Here is a 19,564-nt window from a genome sequence, read left to right as displayed (position 1 = left end):
TTAGTTAAAGCAAAAGTATCATTATCGTAATAATATTTTATTGAACATTGCTAGTATCATAAATATACTTGTCTATTAATGTCATATCGGCGATCAATATTATTTCATTCTAAGTGAACTATGACTAAATACTAGAAAAGTTGATGGTTTGGGCGATAGTAATAGGAACAGGATCAAAGTGTAAAATCAGAAAGTAAGATTTAAGCAGGGACGTCTTCATGAATGTTTCTCTGAACAAAATATGACATTGGCTTGGACAAGATAATTGACAGAAATATCAATTTTGTTTATACTATTAAAGTCACAATCAAACCGTATATACTGTATGTTTCCGTGTTTCTATAAATTTGCAATCCAATAGTGATATGTATGTGAAGGAATGTTTTTCATTACTATAAATACCGTTTTTTCTTGCAAATGTATTTAGGTTTCTTACATGATATTCTCGTTAAGAGTGTATGCATGTGTTACTTGGGTGCGGCGATGAGATAATTGACATAACATGTACGACATATTGTACTTAATGCCATTTATTCTTTTTAACATGCTTCCTAGACAGTGGATAATTTCTATTATCATTTAAGCAAAACCTCGGTAGTATTTAGCTACATAGCCTGTCCATGAAGTTTCAGCATATTATGGTTGAGCTCGCCTACCTTTCTGATATGATAGTTATATGAGACATAATACTGTTGGTAAAACCGTCCTTTAAGTGTCTGTATTGCTAGCTTTGAGAAAACATTTATCCCCGTTCCTTCCGTTGAAAAAACGTAAAGACCAACGTATTGAATCCGACATGTTATAACGAGGAGGTTTCTTAGCTGAAACGAATGATCAACATATGGCTCTCGGACTTCCCTATCTAAAAGAGCGATATGTTGTGATTAAACGGAATAATATTAATGGGTGACCTAGATTATTGTAAAGGAGTAAATTATGTTAAAAGCTACCTGATTTCTAAATTACAACAATGTATGGAACATACAGTCGGCTGACGCATGTTTCATTATGGCGTTTAGTTTCATTCAAAGATAAGAGGTACCTAAAAGTTCACAGACGCTGACAGTCAAACAAATTTGCAAACACTTTAAAACTTTCACAGCTTCTCGTCGATATGAATTGTACGTCAGTTGACAACATTTGAAACAACCTATATTTATCTACGTCTCATCTGCTGAGAATTGCATTGTACAATTTGAAACAAACGTACCATTTATGAGCGTATTTATGCCTAGTGGACTGCAGCCATGCGAAATGCCCTGAATCCCAGTGAGCCATCATACGTCAAATTTTAGACATTTCAATTATTTTTTATTAGTAAAAACTGTTATAAAGATAGTGGAATTAGGATTTATTCGGCAAAAACACAACCGACTGCTTCTTTTACGAAGGACTTAATAGTTTTTGCTTGAACATCAGCTTTTAAATTTCTTATTACCAGCGTCTCCAATTCCAAACGTAATACGTTAAAGGCATTACTTATGAAGCGAATGTGGAAATGTCTTTTTACAACTCTATCGAGAATCAATTATTGCTTTACATTCCGAGGAACTGAACGCACGACACTTTATGAAGTTCTACACTTTGAACAGAGAATTGTAAATAGATTAATATGTGTTCATTGTCAGTTCCAATTTGCTAATGTGTCTACTCCGAGGATACGTTTGTGTAAACACTTACACGCGGATTTAACAATTTCTAAACATTCACGGAACAGGAGTAGTTTACGGACTTTCACATCAGATAATCAACTGTTTGTTTAAATTTTAATGAAAAATATGATTCCTAAATATAATAAAAATAGATCATCGAATTAGCTTGTTACCATAGCTATTACATATTCTGTGAGAGATACATCTTATAATATAAAGGTTGGGGCTGTATTCATCATCATCTAGTTCTACATTGTATGTATCATTTAAAATAAAAGCATTCATATCTCCAACTCCTCTATTCCAATCTACATATAAATAACTTGGTCCTTAATCCGTAAAATCATTTATATTATTATTATAAACATCAAACTGGTCAAGATTTGCAATGAATTAAACAGGCGAATCTTCACACCTAATATGAATTCCAAATATTAAAATATCAGATGCTGTGTGAAAATAAGTTTTCCTCAAGTATTAAAGCTGCACTCTCACAAATTGACAGGTAATTATCTTCTTTAATTTTTGCCTCGGAATAAAATGCTTTTGGCACCAATGCCTTCAATTACTTATAATTGTATAAGAACAATTGTTTGGACATCTTCCTAAAACTATTTTTTCTTAGTGTTAGTAACGCTTTTAGTCAAGAAGCATCAATTGGCAGCTATATGAACAGCTGCGGTCTGATATTTTGTCAGCAGTCTTATAGCACTGGTTTCCAGACATATATGCAGAAATGGCGTATTCTAATCTACAAAACAATATAAAAAAATGTAAAAACGGTTAATGGGTAAGAGTGCACCACTAAGCGAATTAATACTTTTATCATGATGACGGAATACCTCTGTACCTGCTTTTAAATTGTCTTTGTTAGAACAAAATAGTTCCACCAATTCTTTCTACGTGCCTTGGAATTTGGTGAACATAAAACTAGAATAACCCGAGAGCTTAATATCACTGACTTTTGATTCCAGTCATCAAATAAGATTATGAAATCATTATATGTCATACAATTCGTTAATTCATCAGAATGTCGTCTGAAAATCAATTTACATTCCAGACAGGAATCTCCAGCACAACCTCGTCTATTCCGTTCACTCTGTATCTCACTGGGTTTCCGTTCACAAACAGAATGTCATAAGCTAGCCAGACTCGGTTACCCTTCTTCTATTCCTCCTTCATCCGTGGTGCATTCATGATGTGAATTCCTTATGTCATGTTTTATCCTTTATATTTAAGCTGACAAATTATCCGTGCTTGGTAATACAATAAATACATCAATTGTTTTCTGTTTAAAAATAGCACTTAATGCAGAAAATGTATTTTTTCTTTAATCTTATCGGTGAATTATTTGAGTTGCACAATTCCATGACATCTATCTATTCTAGGGACTTCCAAAATGTTCAAAAGAAGTACACTTAAAGTACAGGGACAATTCCAGTGGCCTACGATTTACAAAGGCCCTGTAAGCCACAATACTTATAAGGCACAACAGACACTTTCACTAGAGACACACTTTACGAAAAAAAAACACATATAAACCGCATATACATAACCACGTATGTATTAACAGATAAGTATCGGCGAAACAAGACTGCACTGATGGTTTGAGTTTGTTTATGGTCAGTGTGTATTAATACATAGTGGGGTTACTGCCTGGAAACGGTCGGCGATAACTAGTTAATGACCCATCTTTTATTATAGGGGGGGGGGGGGGATATCGTATGCAATGAAATCTAAATGTATCCCCATGTTGAGCCACAGATTATAATCACTTCTAATGAACACTCATCAGCGAGAAACTTGTGCTTGGTTTGTTTGGGAGGCCATCGGAAATTAAAAGTTCCAGAATTTTGTCGGGTTTGGTCACTCTACTGTATTAAACATGTCTGATGTTGGTCTGATCCTTGCACTAATTGTATGTTTAGGACTTAAACTACATCCATTTGAGAAAAAAATGATTATAAGACTGATTGTGAACCCACAAGGCAATTCCATATTCAATCACCTAAAGTGTTATGATTATTTTCTACAATTCCATCCCAATGAATCAAGTCTGACTCACCAAGTCACGCTTTCCTATTACAATTCTGAAGAACGTGCCAAGCTTCACGACAACAATAATACTCATCGAGTAACGTGAATGCCGTAAACTTTTATTCATATGTAACAATGCATTGAAAAGCCTTACGTGTTAGTATATTCTAACCAGAAAAAGCCTAAATGTAACCAATTTATAGGCAATTATATATTTCTTATAAATTATGATTTCATAGCAAAATTCAATTTCCTGGTTATTAACTTTACTTCTTGTAATCAATAAATTGAATGCCTAGGTAAACTGGGTTCTAAATAAGATATTTTTTACTATTATTTGACGTTCTTTATATTTCTCATTTTGATGGTTGAAAGATAATAATAAACTATAAAAGTTCACAATTAAGGTTTTATTCGGAATCGAAGATATAGTTAAAAAGCAATATAATAAAACGTATTAAATTGATGTTATAAACCAAATAGTTTCTGTAGTTTTTCGCATAAATATTGAAGTTCATATTAATATTCTTTTATTCTTGATTTTTGAAAAAAAATCGGATTTTGCGCACAGTATCAGTCGAGATTATCTGCATAATAAAAGGCACATATAGTGTGACATGGTCGGTAAAAATAAATTATGTGCTTTTTATTTCCCCAAATTTTGTATTTTCCCTCTATAATGTTTCTATAGAAAACCAGACTGTATTAAATTGCTCAAGACAGTGTATCGACATTCAAATCTACGACCAAATTAAGGCATTAATTTGACCAAGTTCATGTTCAGAATTTACAATTGAGGTTTCAGGGAGCGTTTAAGTAAAAAAGCATTGATGAGAAATCTTGATTAAACAAAAAGCAGATTTCTGCAAGTTGATCACCGTCCCTGGTCTCATTTACAAGTGAAACGATTATAGCTTGTCAAGTTCGTCCCTTCAGCCTCATACAATTGGAAATATTAACACTTAACTAAGATTTTAACAAACGTTTCAATGACAATTCTATCAAAACAAGAGCATACATTAAAAGTCTAATATATATCTTCCTATAATCTACCGTTATGCAAATTATCAAGCAGAGATACATCAGTCGGTTTTTTTTTCAAGGACTTTTATTTTCTTTTAAATCTTTTCATTACAATCAATCTATAAGAATGGTACAGTGTGATATAGTCAATGCCTTTGAACAAGTTTTTTTTTAAACTCCAAGAATATGGAACTTTAGACGACATTTCAAGGCTAGAAAATTCAACCGATCCAAATTATGAGCTATTTTGTATTCACTACAAACCAGCAGCGACCATCTTTCTTGTTTAATTGTACGATGATTGGGCTTTGAGATCGGAATCACATTGAGTCTGACGGCACCATCAAATAGATACTTTTGTTAGTTCTGCTCGAATGATAATTTGTTCTATGCAAGCCCTAAAATATAAACTACATCTTAAAACTAATCAATCAAATACACACTTCCTACTTAAGAAATGAAATTGACTTTTATCCGGTCAAAAATATGTCCGAGATACTTCTCTAAATGTTGTTTACATATGACGTCATGGTCACGTGGTATGTACACTGAGAACAGGTTTTACGACCATGGGAAAACGTTTAGATTTTTTGAAACGAAAGCCATAACTAAATAAAAGGTTTCAGTTAATGTAGCATAATTTAGCTATAATATGAATGTACATTTATTAAATTAGTAAAATATATAAAAAATATTATGTATATTTACCATAATAAACCAATCATATTTGTCTATAGCTTTTGCATATTAATGCAAACAGTCGTTTATCCAAACGTTTCCATACTGTTTGTTGTGTATCCCGGTTGAATTTCAACGCATTCATTGCGAGCTGGGAACCAAATCTGATATGTAAGCCACAAACAGCTTTTATGGGGGGTTGGGGGTCTCCAAAGCAAAGCTTTTACTAAGATGGTTCTTTTTCTTCTTACTAAGAAGATGTATTCGGGTGCAAATATTCATATTCAAAATGATGGAAATAAGATATGAAAGTATTACATGACACCCTCGGACAATTTACTTGTAAAGCATAATTCCAATATGAACAAAAACGTCGAAATAAGACAAAAAGTTGGACACAAACAAATCAATTCAGCTTCAATACGAGACACAGAAACGCTTTGTCATAATATATCATGGGAACATGTCGTATAACTCACACACCGGGAGAGCGTGAGAGAAATCAGAAGTGCAAAATTGGTAATACCGAGACGGTGGAAACTGAGTATAACACCTTGTACAGTTGCCTACTATAGACTGACCTGCGAGACACAATGACCTGTTTTAACACAAATGATTGTGCCTAGAACTAACAGTACTCTATAAGAACTCTTTCAAAATTTGTTTTTAATGCTGTGATAAATACGTTCTGATACTCTCGATGCTACTTGATTTGATGTAATGTATTGCTTTATTAAGCTGGCATATATGTAGCTATAACATACGCATGTCAGGTATAATTCTATTTATTTTGACTACTGTGGGACCATGTCTGCATAAATAATGATACTTGTGCAATAGCCACAGGCATCTTTGCTGATATTGCCAAAAAACTGAAGCAGAAACAAACTCAAGATGTTTTGTTTATCTGGTTTTGACATTTATTATTTTTCATTCATTGTCTGTTAAATAAAATGTCTGTATTTTTGACGAAATATGTTTCGTAAAGCCCAAGGTTAGGTTCCCTTATTTAGATCTTATTTATTTTGAGCGGAAAGATGAAATTACTTTCTCAATAAAAGAAATGAGAGGTACACCAAGTTAACTGATATGTTGGTGAAGCAATTTAAAAAAAAATGTTAACGCAAACAATGTCATACCTACGTACTAAGCCATAAAAGAAAATAACAATATTATGATGTCAAAATACTCCAAAAAAGCAGATTACTTATAGTTTGAAATTAAATGCAAATATTTCATCCACCTCGTAATGTAATAGGTTGGAATGAAATTAACAAGACTTCTTTTTAAATATGTCCTCATAATTTTGGCTTTAGGTTGAATTATGTTTTAGAAATATAAAACAATTTGCAGAGTATAAGTACCTTCCATTTGTCGGAGTTGAATATATATGTATCCCAGCCCGAGTGCAGGATATTTAAAGGAATCGAGGTTTACCGGTTTTTTTGTAAAATATCCAAAAGATGGTTTTATACATCTGTATTTCACGACGACCAATTTATACATGTTTTTATCCACCCTTTTATTTTCAAATTATTTTGTCGCTTTTGCACTCACCTTCCCTTTTGTTCACATTAAAACATGGCCAATGAAGGAAGTTCACTAGTTACAGTTCCAATTATGAATGTAACAGAGAAGGAAATGCTTTGGCATTATTTGAATCGAGATAAGATTACGCTTTATACTTTACCCGTGCATAAAGCAAAGGTTATCTTCCTTTGTTGATATGAAGGTCTAGAGTTGGAATTAACTCAGTCACCATCGAATCATTCAGAAGCACTCAATTAAAAATAAGTAGTACCGGGAAACCCAAATGTATGCATACTTAAACACAAGATGCAAGATTTAACGTTGCGTAATACAATAGAAGCTACAGGAACAATTCCAGTAGCCAAAACGTTAACAACTGTTTGGGGGCAAAAGAGTATGGCCTTGCATACACTAAACGAGAGACATCAACACACACAACATCACAAAAAAATAAAACATACCGCAAATCAAAATATCTTTACTAATCAATTTGAGGTTAACGCCTCAGAACGGTCAGCAAAGCAGGGGTAAAATCATTGTTTAACTAAATTTCTGGGTACTCAATCCCACGCTTATCCAAACAGTTATTTAACATTTGTTTGTAAGTGTATGTATTGATGTTTACAAGAGATAACAATAAGATATTATTAAATTGAGTTATCAAAACAGAGTCTTACCTCAAATGTATACATAGGAAGACGCCACATAAGGACCACAAAAAAAGAAGTTGTATATTGAGAAGTATAAGGTAAACGCTTTAGAACTTTAAGAGACTAAGACTTCATTTGTATTTGTTGTTTCGTAGCTTTCTGATAGTGGAGGTTAACTCTTGAATACATCAAAACACAGATACCAGTTAGTTGAACACCGCCCTGGTCTTAAATAAACATCCGTAGAAAGTTCCCATTCACAAACAAATTCATATCAATCTTTGAGCACATTACATAAATGACATTATCTTTTTGGATAAGGCGTAGCTGCTGGATCATACAACCTGCCTGCAACTCCTTGTCGTCTGTGCATAGATGTTCTCATCATTGACAATGCAATTATATAAAAAAAAAAAGCAATAATTGTATCATTAAAAAAGACTGTAACCCATTAACTTATTTGCTACTCTAAGTACTTGCTCTGTTAAAAGATATACAAAAATAAATCAATATTTCCAAAGCCTTGATGTAACCATACATCATTAAAGCCAAGTCTGCGTATTAAGCATTTAACCATATACCCATGATCTATTAGTTGGAGTATATCGAATTCTATACATATGTTTTTATTTTACACAATTTTAACATAATTAAAAGTTAAATATTCACTACTATCAACCTAGCTCACCATAAACAATATTATTTCGTGTGACTGTTAACAAGATTTAAATGTACACTTTCTATTTGCGGACTATTAAAATACCCCATATTCCATAGCCGTTAAAGTACTGGGATACGAATCTAACATACGTAAATTTGTTTGCAATTACTAAACTCTTACCTTTGTACACAATTTTTAAATTTCTTCTTAATCTACATCCACTACACCACCCTTGTATATTGTGAAATAAAACTTCCGTTGATTACAATTTTCATGTCGTAATACCAAAGTTTCTTAGTTGATAATACGAAGCATTCTTGTAAACCAGACTCAGATTATGGCAGCTAAACAATAACAGCTTTAATAACACTTCTCAATCTTAACGCTGATAGTTATTTGTTATCGTATCATTCAGATATAATGAAAATAAAACGAACATAAAGATTTCTCTTGACAAGCCCCTAATAAACATGCAAACATCAAAACGCCCGTAAATGCAGCATACAACTTGTAATTGCTATTTGTAAATTAATGAATAACACTATGTAATACAAATACATTAAACAGTTCCAACATTTTGGCTTAAGCCCGCCTGAGCCTCTATATAAACTTAATATTACTCAGCCAATTCAATAAGTCTGTCGTTCAAAACTCTAGAGAATGATATTCCAAGAGTATTCAACAATGTTAAATTTCCATAATTGCTTGCAACATTAACATCACTTTCTGTATAAAAAAAAAATGTGTCTCGGAACACATCCCTGGGAAATAGCCACTTTCATATAATTGTGTTCATAATGTGCATTAACCGCGCGTGTGTGTGTGTGTGTGCGTGTGTGTGTGTGTGTGTGTGTGTGAGAGAGAGAGAGAGGGAGGGAGAGGGGGGGGGGGGCAGGGAGAGAGAGACTACAGAGAGAGAGACAGTGAGAGAGAGAGACAGACAGAGAGAGACAGAGAGACATTCTGAATTGCTTCCATTTAAAAGAGAAATAAATGTATAATAATAATCATACACAAGAAATGAGACAAACATATATGTTTAACTACAAAAACTCATTAAGAAGAATAAATAAGATATAATAATAATTATATATTACCTCAAATTAACATCAATTATATTACAGCTAACATGAAGTTCTATTCTAAATATATATGCACATGCATAATATATAAATATGTGCAGTAAAACTTTATTAGTGACCCAAATGAATGTAACTTTTGTTCTTTCATAATAGAGTAAGATATTTCAACCATACTTATCTAACCCTTAACATGAAGGTGAAAGCTTAGACTAATGCCACGGTTATTTGAATCACACATTTGAGCTTAACCAAATAAAACATTTAAGTGTCAATTGAAAGCCCTAAACCCTGACAAAACCCCTGACACTAGGACGCTACTGGATTACAAGTATGTTTCATTATGGCTTGCTTGTGCTATAAAAAAGAGCATAAGTGTGTATGTCATAACGTGTAATGTTTGTCGGGGACGAACATATTCAATTTTCTCCTTTGCATGGAAGTCACTATAAATAGATGGATTTGTTCGTGTCTGGTCTTTAAGTATCAACGGCATTATCGAGTTAAAATGGATCATTAACGTTATGAACTTCATGATGTTTCTATGAAATTAACCAGACATATATACACAAATGTGAAATTAGTTAAACTTCGGGGCTATAAAATTTATGTCATCATTGATCTTAGAAGCATTTTACTGGTGTAATAATTGTGTTTTTGAGCAGTTAAAGTTAAATCTTTATATGTATCGAAAAGCGTACTAGGTACATCTGCGTGTCAATCATTGCTTTTCAGAAACTGTCTTTCAAATAAACTTGTAGTGTACGATTTTCCATGTTTAAGATTTGTATTATAGTCTCACATTCTAGATTCAAACACGGTATATCTAAAGAAAAACCATTTATGTCATTTACATGCAAATATGCAGCCAAAGTGGTCAAACTGTGTGCTTATTCGTCTATAGAAATAACTACAAAAGAATGTGAAGACAACATATGAACTTTCAATCTCAGGGTAAAAACTGACACTGCTCGACCATTTTCCTGTAAATTGGCATGGTTTACTTGAAGTGATGAATTCAGTTGAAATATTTGCTCGCTATGAATAATCTTATGTGTAATAAAATGATGATCAAGGTCGTTTACCTTGATATTGGAGGATATAATAACACAATGGTATTTAATATATCACTTTAAATAGGGTAGGAATGAAGTGCCACCCCTCGCTGGACCCTTTTGTCACGATTTACAATCATATCATATATATCATCTAGCAATTGGCTATTATAAAGCATTTCTTTACATCTCACACAATTTTCATATATTTCTTCCCGAGCTTACAGAAGGTGATTTTTATCGACCTACATATTCTTATATTTGTAACATTGGAATGTTAAGCAAACAAATGTTGTTTCCATGATTCTTTTAAGAAAAATAAGCCAACTACGTGTTATTATCTGATCTTACTCGTCATGTTACATGAGTAGGCAACAGTTAAGACTGTGATAATTTCGATTGGTAAAGTTGAATTATGTGTAATAGGACATTGTGTGTCGAAATGGGAATAATCTGCCGGTTATATTGTTACCATTCTAATTTATCAGTTCAAAATGCCAAACTTTTCTGCTTAATAGTTACAGTGTTTGCAGATTGATTCGAAGCTATGTTTGACAAGACTCCAAATTCGAATCTGCCAATCGGCTGAAAACCTGATGTGTGCTGCCGTTTGGTTAAAAATAAAGATGTCCTCCATGGATAACCAACCGACTCTTGTCTGCCGCCTAGAAATAAAAAATCACAATCAAATCCACTTTAATAGCACGTTTGTAGCTTGGAGAAATATTCTAGCAGTAAGTGTCTTTCATACTTAAATAGAATTGTCCATTTTCTCAACGTGATGTATGCAATTACAGCAATAAATCAATATATATGGAATGGAAACTGAATTGGGAGCATCCATCAATAAGTAGATAAAGAAAACAGTTACTGGTTATTCAGTCTAATCCAATTCCTCCAAAGAAAGCCATAGAACACACTGATGAGATTAATTGCCTCTGCTCCTGTTATTTTTTTTTTCCTAGTTTTAGCAAAATTACTCTTATTCAATGATCATATTTGTACGAAAACTAAGAATGGAGCCCACCATATGTTTTTACTGGCTTAACATTATCTATGACATGACGGTTGAGATCAAAGATGGAGTACCCCTGCACAGATTGGCAATCATAACTTTACTACAGCTACTATGGGTTGTAACAACAAATGATGTTCTCCATTTCTTTATGAAAAAGGCGGGATTCAGACATTATTTCTAAAATTTCATTTTATTTATATCGATAATGATGTTATATTTTAAATTATTTGTTTTGATAAGGCTAAAATATCGTATGAAATAAAGCTATTAAATGTTAATGAATCAAAGTTTGTTGCTATCAAGTAGAAGCTATTTCAAATCATTTTTTTGATAAAGACCTCTGGTCCAAAAACACTCATTGTGGACAAACATATACACATTAAACAATACAGATTTGAAAATTGAAGCAGATAATCGTCATTGTAGTGAATGAAGCCGACCGGCTTTCAATAACATTAGATATGAGATTTATTACGTATATGTGAAACTGTTTTACTGAAAATAGTCTAGGTCAAATCAGAATATGATATTAATTAACATGAAGGGCTTGCGCGCTTCACTTGTTTTGCTGTGTTAATGAGTAAAGGTTTTCCATAATAACTTGATATGTACTAAAAACGAAGGGGAAAACGGGGTATCAACAATACAGCTATACTAAGAAGCACAAAGTGTGTCTAAACATGTACAATTACCGACATTAATGTAAGTTTATTAGAATACCAAGTATATGAATAAATATTCGTACGACAAAGTAGTATATAAGTCTTCTATTCCGCATTTTTCCATCTATCAATGCAAATTATGTTGAAATACAAGGACAGAAAATTGCCAGGAAGTGCCATAAAACTAACAAGATCTAGAGGAAAGCAGTCAATTATAGGGAGCGAGTTTGTTCGCCAGAGGCGCTCGACCCAACGGTTAGCTGTCAAAATGTATTTCCCTACCACTTTCTAACGCTCTGTTATATGTAATGAACTTCGACTTACATAAATGGTAGTTCTTGTACTGAAACTTTCCATTTCCAAAACAATTATTTCGAAATCCCTTAGAACGTACTAAGTGTCCGTTATTATAAATGATTCTTAAATACAAAAGTAGGTAAAGATAGCATGTGTGCATTACAATAGGTACTCCGGGAGGCGAGTGTCGGCATCTTGTCTAGTGCTATTACTCAAAACAGCAAAGTTGGTAATAACCATTCTTAGCAAAAATACCAAGACATCTCATTTACCGTAACAGACTGTTTGGGCATTATTATTACGCAAAAGTAATAGTTAATTATTAAGACGATTCATGGCAGTTATTTGAAACATCATAAACTGATCGGGCAGTTTGAAAAATCACTATTGATACGTATAATTGAAAATATAGTTAATGTTGGCGCTCTGGCGATAAATGTTGAATTAAAACTCACCAATAATCGTCTTAACTGATCGCAAATTGTAAAAGGAAGGTTTGTGTAAAGCTTTTGTATTCGGTTTCCACCATTACTTTAATACTGTGGGAAGTGCAATGATACCATAGCAGTTCTAGACTCCTACGAAACTCGAATGAAGTACGAGTTACTATGACAGTGTGCCCTTAAACAGGATATTGGTTCAGGCTACTTGGCTTGTCCCTTAAGTTTCTTTATTTTATTTAGGTTATCATAGCACGAGTTGGTACAACATGATACATAAGTGCGGCTTTCCATGAGGTGATGCCAGTTCTGAGTTAGTTTTCATAAGCAGAAAACGTGGTTTGCATACTAAATAACATTATTTAAGTTGCTTTCGTTAATATATCTTGTAACTCAGTCTGTACGATATGCGTAAATGCCTGTCAACGATAGAGCCCATTATATTTATGGCATGCTATGTGGTATTGACGAGGAAGAATGTTGCTCGTAGACAACTCACTTAGTGTCGTGCAGATTTCGTTAATACTGTGGTAAATAGTGCCGTAAATGAGAGATTCCTCGGCACTCTATGTCTCCTCATGTCTTGCGGTATTCGCATTCCGTCAAATTTTGCGCCATTGTTCGACTGTCGTTTTGGATGGAAACGATTACCTTGAACGGCGATAACTGTTTAATACAGTCTGTGAATGATCAGTATACTATCAGTATGATTACACGCGACAAATGGCAACATCTCCTGGACTTTACATCGAAATGAAGCGAGTTAAAGCTCGATGCAACTCGAGCACATTTCTCGACTGGATGACAAGGATAATATCGATTTGCTTTCGATAAAATCCCAGTTATACTGTCGCAACTTTTGCTACATTAAAAGGGAAGATAGAAAGGCTTACTATGATTTAAAATTGTTTTAAATTCTTGCCATTCTAAATTTAATCTCAAAAATCCCGTCGCACACGTACATGGCCGTACAATTGCCGAACACGTTATCGCCTTTCGTAATATATAATTGCATGTTTTTCTGCGACAAAACATCATGCAACCCACTACCACATGCGACATAATTTTCCCGATTAATGACGGTTTCAAGTTTTTACGTCCAACATTTGAGTTCGTCACTAGGACATTAAATTATGTGTACCCTTTGTACAGATAGAGGCAGGTAATCCAGAGATCTTGTTTTAACATATTGATAGTTCACCTTATAAACACAGATTTATTTAGCCTGGACGATTATTTGTATTGCTGACGTTATACGGGAAATGTGTTCACATTATTTAAATAATGGAGGAGATTCAAACCTAATTCTCAATATAACTTACCTTTACCCAAACCCTGAATGTACCTGACCTCGCAATGCAACAAGTTTATAATGAGGTGCAGATGTTTACTAAACGTGAGGGCTAAACCGACGTCAAAATTGAACAATTATGGCTGATGAGCTTTGCAATTTGCCGTGGACCGTCACCTGATATAATGCTGAAAAATAACTGGCTGACATGACAATTTATGCGTTTCGTTCAATTTAAAGGTCATACTGCGGCAATAATAAGTATATGTACAATGCCATAAACAATGTAATGTTTACATACAACTCCATGAATGTATTGTCCAGATTGTCAAAGTAACCGGCCCGGTCAAATCCGTATAAATGAATGGAAAATAAACACATGACATTAAATGAAAAGTGTACGTTTCTTTGAAAGCAATAAAATAGTGTAATCCAATTTAGTGATATAATTTTTTTTATAGAAAAATGTGTTTATCAATGTCCCGAAATTGATACATGGTTGGACATATCCGACAAGACGTGAATCAGCCGCCTGCCAGAAAAACTGCATTAAAATCGAACCATAGCGTAACAACCCGTGCTTCTAAACGTTCAAAACACTCACATACTCGTTAAAAACGTAGTAACGCATACCTTAATGTACAAACAGCTTTCAATATCGTACATTTCCGCATCAAATACAATCGAAGAGGTATCATCCTCTTCTCGAACAAACCATTTAATAATGTCTATGTTAGCTGCTAAAATGTCAACAACAAAAATAGCGTCGAACAACCATGCACCCATATCTTGTGAACATTCTTGGCGATTTCAGACAGATGTCGCCTTGGCTATTAATTTATAATCATGGATAATATCACCGAAGTTCTTCATGTCACTGTTAGCCGCCTTGAAACGAGAAAACAATTGAATTATAAAGCTCGAGAAAGAACGTTTCAATCCGGTGAAATTTCATTAAAGCCAATATCCCATTTAACAGATGCATTGTCGTTTCAAGTCATTCAAAATATAATGGTGGGTTGTGATGACTGAAGAAAATACTTCAAATAAAGCTATGTGTACCCGAAACGAAATGAAATTGATTGCATGTTAGGTTTTTATTTCTACGACTGTTTGGCGTAGGTTATTGACCCCAACATTTTATGTTTATGCGTGAGAAGTCTGTCTATGTTGTTTATTCTACTTACGCATCCTGTAAAGGATGTGTTTTGTTTTACAATAAGGTAATGTCACAGAGAGAAAAAAAACATGTGTGCGAACCAAACTATTAAAAGGCAATATCAATAATATCTATCAAATTACAGTTATTAAATCAAAATGGTTCTCAAAATACATAACATATGATTATGTACGACAAATAGAATCACAATTCTGCTGATCAGCAATAAAAAGCAAAGTGTCGCGAAATGCAATCGGACTGGGAAAAAATGAAGACAAATATTATTCAAAGCAGTCAATTATTGTGATCGAGCTTGTGTCGCCAGAGCCGCTGCCCCGCAGGTTAAGCTGTCAAACTGTATCACAAGGGCGAAGCTGCTGTCAGATTTGGCATGCGGTTTACGTAGTTGACTGACGTAAGCTTAACTGAATATAGAACGTGTGTAGTTAGTAATGGTGCGACTAAAGCCTCCTTTATAAGTGAAATGATGTCTATTTATTAAAACTGTAGCTTTGATGTACTTAAACCCATCGTTTCCAAGTATGTCAGATTTTGTACGACTTATACCCATTGCCATTAATTCAACTGGAACTTTAAACGGTATATAATTATAGTCGAACGAATTCGTCTTCAATCCAACTGAACCAATATAAGAATGGAACTAACAAGGACCAACCCTTCGGACTTAAGTTTCTTTACTAAATCCCGTTGAAATGCACTAGGATCAAGGCTAAGCACTAGACGAATGACAAGAGGACAACAAACATTACACAAACATCAACATATCGTGATTGGTTTGTTTAACTGCCTTTTGACGGTCAATATCTGACATATATAGCACATAGTGTATGTCAACGTTCTGAACAAGCAAAGGTTCCTACATCCTGGTTGGTGATGATTGAAACAGTCTCACTGCTTTCTGAATAATTCATAGTTACGAGAATTTTTTTGTTTGACAAAAGGGTTTTCTCCGGAGCAATAAAATGTTTTCTTCATGAAATTGCGCCGCAGTAATGAAACATAAAAGCTCCTTGCCGAAGGACATTTAGTTTTGTTTAAAAGACATTAAGTTGGCTTAAAATACAAAACAAAAGAAGCCACTGTTGCAAAACCAAACAAATAACTTTCTACATAAATAACAGTTTGTCGTTAAGCAATATATCACATTAATAATGTAATAATATAATACGTATATATGATAAAACGCGCTTGTCATAAACACGTCATATGTGTTCTTATGAATTGGAAATAATTGTTTAATAAAAAGAACACTTGAAATTTAAACCCGCACACCATTAATTTTAGTAATTGAATTGGGTGATTGATAAGTTCATTACATACTTGTCCTTCTTAATGTTTTCCTTAACAAAAGAATAACTTGAACAGGATTAAACCATGATTGAGAGGACTTTCATACATTTGATACCGCTGCTATTACTGAATATAAATTATTTTGAAAACAATGTCTATAGGGAACTTTTTCCGTTATTTATTTTCTGAATAAGTATTATATATTTAATCTAAATATTCAAGTTTTTCAATATCGAGATTGCCCGTCTTTTATCATCCTTGCTTGCAGTAAACGAACTATTCATACATTTTAATGATGCTTTCAATTGACGTCAATTGTCGAATTCTAGTTGTAAAGATACAAGAAATAACGTTACACATAAAAGGTCAGCTTATTTAATTTAAGTTTTACTGAAAACAAAACGTACAATTATAATTAAAACTTATTTTACACAAAAGGATTTCAGAAGGCAATTAAAAAAATAAAAACGCTAATATATTTACCTTATATTAACAATTGACAAGAGAGCCTCCAGGATCCGTATAGCTTTTTATTGAAAAATCACAAATGTATAGCACGTCAAATGCATCGTCTGTAATTCCAGTTCAAACTAATTTTTATGTCACAACTTATTCCCAGGGCAAGTCCTCTGTAAATGCGACACCGTATTGTGTGGAGAAAGAGATTTCTATGGCACTCTGATGACCAGGGCGCGCATAGAAAGAAAATTCCAATATCAAAGGTAGAAACCCTCTTGGCGCCACAATACATCGCTGGGGAATATATCGAAACATGTACGCTTCATATTGGTCATTAACGTCATTTGCAATTTGATTGTCCTAGACATGTTGTTTAAGTTCTAACAGCATTGTGCCTCTACAAGGCATTACTGGGAAAATATCAGCAAATCTGAAAATACACTGAGGGCAAGCAATTTCGATTGTGCTTTATGGTGTAACAAATCAAACGAGATTGTCAACAACACAGTTACATTGCTGTAAACGATACTTTGTCGGAGTCTGTTTGTTCCAGTTCCATCACTTTTGATGTCAACAAGGAAATTATTCTGTTTTAAGTAAATAATGAAAAATTGTTTTAGTTTTAAAGAGATCCTAAGTTAAATAGCTTTTAAATGCAAACAAATGCGCCTTGGTTTTTTAAATGCGTAATGCAGTAAGCGCGTAAGTCATTAAATAAAAAGAAGTCCAATTGCAATGTCAAAAGTTTGTCATTTAATTACGCGTAAGTTCGAGTCCATATAACTGCCGTTCATTTTTTTATTTGATAGTTTACATAAAATTAGTTTTTTGAGTCAACATTGATTAGATCCTTTTACCATTTTTATTAATATATTTTTTGGTACTTTAATTACACGATCAGTCAAGCGTATTACAGTTAAGATTAATTTCGATTTTTTCCCTTAAATAACAACGTTTCCAAGGTTTCGGATTTATTCATTAGCATTCTACGAATAAAAATAAATGAAAATTATAAACTGGATACGATAATCTAAAACTGCAGTCCTAAGAATTCATGGAAATATCGAGGACTATTAAAACACTCAATATTGATTATACGATTGTGACCAAAGCTACATCCTTATACCAATACGTTTGTTTCCTTGGTAAAAACCTGTACCGGTACCCGGTGTCCATTTTGAAAGGTCATAAGAAAGTGCCCAACAGGGCTCGAAGTCACAACCTCCTGCTTGGGAAGCAAACAGCCATACCAGTAGACCATGTTCAAAAGGAAAGCGGAACAAGGTGGTAAGTTTAAACTTGACTGATTACACGTACAGTAAAACACAAATATGAGATAAAAAGGATATAAATATGATACGATGCTTTACTGGTGTCCTGTATCACGTAGAGCTGATGTAAAATTATACAAAGAACGAGACGTTATACCGATCGTCTGAAAGGCGTTATATCGTAACATTCCTTTTATTATATGGCGTGAGACCACAGTTATTTTTACTATATGTTTCATATAGACACTAACCTGGCTTTTGACTTTATACACATCCCAATTGAAAAACAAGGACATGGCATCTCTAGAACAATTCAAGACACAAAATATAATCACAAGAAAACACCATGTTGACCATTGACCCGACTGTCAAAATTGAGTTCAAATACATAACCCTTCCGCCAAGGAGTCAATCGGCTACAAACAACTAATTTTCAGACTTCCACAAGCTATGATTTTTCCAGTATTTACACTGAAAACTATCAATTTCTGCAATAGAGTGTCAAATTCAGTCAAGTTCTCTGCAAAAAGAACATTTTTTGCTTCTTTTTCATTCAATTTTAATAAAATATTGATACTTGAACACAAGCACTCTTTTTTCTGTACTCACATCCACATCAACGGGGGGCAGATAACTGTGGTCTTGAGCCATATGCCTCATTTGATGATTTATATTTTAATGCACTGTATTAACCAACGAGATTGCACTTAGTCGGTCAACAACGTTTGAATTTTGTTCCTGAAAATATCACCACTCGCAATAGTCATTAAATGCATTTTCATGAACAAAAAGGCAAATCAGCTTTCAGTATTCTTTAGGGAATATAGTAAAGTATGTTCCTTACAAAATTGTCATTGATTCAAAATAGATATAAATCTCTTCTGTAGAAGAAGAAGATGCTTTATTAACTTTAAGCTTACAGCCCATGAACATTGAGTATAACTAGATGTAGCCTTATATGGTATGTAGGCGTGGGCTGCTTTTAGAAAACAATCAGGCTATAAGAAAAGTTTCATAATAATCATCAAACGGTATGCAGGCTTCTGGAATTCTTAGAAAAGTCTAGGATGTCTGCGACTGAAGTGTATAATTATGATTCAAATGCAATAAAAACATAATTGACTCAATAATTTAGGGTGTGATAGTCACACACTACATTCGTTTTTTCCAAATGTTTATTGTTAGAACAAATCATTAAGAATTAGCATTATTTGTTTCTCGTTATTTATTGAAAAATCAATATGAATATTTGCTTACCATAGCTAATAGTTCAGGTTAATCATCCCAAACC

General features: G+C 33.5%; 1 protein-coding gene across 2 annotated transcripts in view; it reads right to left on the bottom strand.

The window, feature by feature from the left end:
* Positions 1 to 17,159, bottom strand: part of LOC128229930 (uncharacterized) — a 46,407-nt gene extending 29,248 nt beyond the window's left edge. Inside the window, exon 1 of one of the 2 annotated variants that reach the window (XM_052941838.1) lies at positions 17,027 to 17,159. The gene's annotated coding sequence lies outside the window, so the exon portion shown is untranslated. Of the gene's footprint in view, positions 1 to 8,411; positions 8,544 to 17,026 lie in introns of those variants that run through there. The other variant, XM_052941839.1, reaches the window with a different exon arrangement.
* Between the last annotated feature and the right edge of the window lie 2,405 nt (positions 17,160 to 19,564).

This window comes from Mya arenaria, chromosome 4 (genome assembly GCF_026914265.1).
Source record: "Mya arenaria isolate MELC-2E11 chromosome 4, ASM2691426v1".
Taxonomy (NCBI): domain Eukaryota; kingdom Metazoa; phylum Mollusca; class Bivalvia; order Myida; family Myidae; genus Mya; species Mya arenaria.
The sequence above is the reverse complement of the archived record's forward strand: the minus strand, read 5'-3'. Positions and strand labels throughout refer to the sequence as shown.